Source organism: Apodemus sylvaticus, chromosome 5 (assembly GCF_947179515.1).
Source record: "Apodemus sylvaticus chromosome 5, mApoSyl1.1, whole genome shotgun sequence".
Lineage (NCBI taxonomy): Eukaryota > Metazoa > Chordata > Mammalia > Rodentia > Muridae > Apodemus > Apodemus sylvaticus.
In genome coordinates, this window is record NC_067476.1 from 85,038,447 (window position 1) to 85,041,486 (window position 3,040).

The 3,040-nt window shown below is 40.4% G+C and overlaps 1 pseudogene; it reads left to right on the forward strand.

Moving 5' to 3' along the window:
* Window positions 1–1,811: 1,811 nt before the first annotated feature.
* LOC127684870 (60S ribosomal protein L9-like) lies at window positions 1,812–2,796 on the forward strand (annotated as a pseudogene).
* The last annotated feature ends 244 nt before the right edge of the window (window positions 2,797–3,040 follow it).

Genomic DNA, 3,040 nt, shown 5'->3' on the forward strand with positions numbered 1-3,040 from the left:
TTTATTCTGTCCATGAATAAGTATTCTATCTGTACATCACCCATATCTTTCCACTGAGCACAGTCTTATTGATAAATACCACATTCTGTCTTGCCTGGAGGTTGACCCACTCTTCTTTTAGAATTTTAGAACCTCACAGTTGTAGGCACACCAGGGTGGTTGATCACCACATGGCCTGGTAGCATCCAAATGCTTCTCTGAGCTCTCATTTTTTTTTCTCTCTTTACTTTTATCTCAGAGGTCTATGGAACAATTAAAAAAAAATCACACATTTCTGTGTCATTCCCTGTCCCTAAAATCCTACCCCTGGATGGAAATTCAAACTGTGTGGCTTCTAAATTCTGCATGTGGGTCTTTGCTGTGGCTCCAGCCTCCTCAATTCCTCCTTTAGTATACCATCAATGTCAAGCTCTTGCCTTCGTAGGAACCTTGCCCTCACTCTTCCCTTTGCCTGAAGTGACCTTTCTCCACATCTTCCCATGTTGACATTTATGGTCATGCAGAAGTATGATTCTTTAATGTCCACCTCTGAGACTCGATGCTCATTGGCTCCTTTGTTATCATTTGATCATTAGTGCCCAGCGTAGAAACTGATACCCATTAAAGCACCATAAAATATTTACTGAATGAATCAATGGCAGTGTGAAAGAATCAGATGAAGGAATATAGACTTGCTAATGAAATTTCTATTCAAATTCCATTATCTTGAAAGGTAGATTGCTATGATCCAAGGAGAAAATCCCACAGGGTTGGATAAGTTGCAGAGGTCAGAGTATAAGGCATTGTAGGCTGTGCTGATGAGTTGGGAAATTTTTCAGAGGACAATAGGAACCTAAGAAAGATTTTGACTTAGTTGGTGACATAAGACTGTTTTACAGTTTGGAAAAATGAAGTCAGAAAGATAGGTAGGAGCCCACTTGGCAACCAATACGTTCAACCCTGGGCAGAGGCAGAAATTAAGGTGTGTGTTTGCAATGTGTCTTGTAGAGCCAACAGGGTATTTATTGCTCCTTTGGTCAACTTTTTGGAAACAATCGGCCAATTATAAATCAAAGGCCTGCATAGCTGCTCACAACTAATTGTGTTTTTAAAATGTGTTTAATCACAAGCTAGAGATTGTATAAAAGACTTAATTGATGTCAGGATTGGCTTCCAATGGAATCAAGTCAGCAGTGCTATTTATCCAAAGTCGAATTTTATGGCATATATCACTAGACTCACACGTGGAGAGGAACAGTTCTAGCGACTCTGAGCACTTGTAACCAGAATTTATAACATCAAAGGAGCTTGAGAGAGTGGCTGTGAGGAGTGAACAGGTATTAACTACAGTAAATACAGAAAAACTGGAACAGCACCACAGAAATAACACTGGAATAAAGATAATTCCTACCTAGGTCAGAGCACCTGAGTTGGGCCCAAATAGCTCAAGGTTCTTAGAAAAATAGCTACACAGTCTTGTCCGGGTGGCACAGTTCTCTGAAACTTATCGTCCTTTTTGCTAAAATGAAGGGGTCGTTCTGTGATCTGGTTGGACACCATCTTCCCCTTCATACCTTTTAAAATTTAATTTGTAGAATACGTTACTGGTATTTTCATTTCTCAGGATTGATTTCCTCCATACTCTATAATCTCGTATCTTTAACATACTAGGTGACTAGCAATCATCCCCTGGAATCTAATTTAGGATTCAATATATCTCTAGAAGTCTATAATTATATGACTACTACCCCAATTGAGGTGCTGAAATCCCATAGGATCTAGGAAGTTCTTAGGCTCCAAAAGCACCTGTGGTCATGGTTTCCATCTGAGTTATGGAGTCTTCTTCAAGTAGATCTGAGGTAAGCTAGGTTTCAGCTTCTGTGACGAGAACTTGGCTTGGTATGTTATGACTCCTATTTTATGTGACCCTTGACCTTAGCCTAGTGAGCTATTATTCTATAGAATAATTGATTTCAGAGACTAAAAAATGTATGCCTTAATCAACAGGACTCTCAAGGAGGAACTTTATCCTTTTTCCTTTCTGTCTCCTTGCTGGGTGTCACATCTCCCCACCCCAAATCTAATTTCAAAACCCATATAGTACCTCACACAGAACCCATTCCCTTTCCCTTCAAAACATGCTTCTGGTTTTCTTAACGGCACTGCTACTGCAATATGTTATCTTCACAGTCTTTAACAATAGCACTCTGGCTCTTTTTGCCCCATCTACTGTGAGTATGAAGACCATTCTCTTAGCAGTCAGACTGCTGACATTCCTGAAAATGTCAACATCACTCTGAAGGGGCGCACAGTCATTGTGAAGGGCCCCAGGGGAACTCTGTGGAGGGACTTCAATCACATCCATGTAGAGCTGAGTCTTCTTGGAAAGAATTAAAAAAGGCTCCGGGTTGACAAATGGTGGGGTAACAGAGAGGAACTGGCCACTGTCAGAACCATCTGCAGTCATGTTCAGAACATGACAAGGATGCTACACTGGGCTTCTATTACAAGATGAGGTCTATGTGTGCTTCTTTCCCCAGCAGCGTCGTTATTCAGGAGAATGGCTCTTTGGTTGAAATCTGAAATTTCTTGAGTGAGAAATACATCTGCAGGGTTCAGATGAGGACAGGTGTTGCTTGTTCTGTCTCTCAAGCCCAGAAGAATGAATTAATCCTTGAAGGAAATGATATTGAACTTGTTTCAAATTCATTGGCTCTTATTCAGCAAGCCACAACAGTTAAAAGCAAGGACATCAGGAAGTTTTTGGATGGAATCTATGTGTCTGAAAAGGCAACCGTGCAACAGGCTGACAAATGAGGCCTCAGTTTCCTATATCCAGAAACAAGATCCTAATCACAAGTACAATTTGGGCTCTTTGAGGACAATAAAGGGCTTATATTTTGAAAAAAAAATAGCACTCTGTACCCTAGCAGTTACCCAGATGCTTGAAGTCCATGCCTGCAATGTCTTTTATCTGTCATGGTTTTTCTCTTCCCAATATCCTGGCCCAAGCTTGTGATTAATACTTTATATTGTGGAAATTTTCAAATGTGAATAAAAT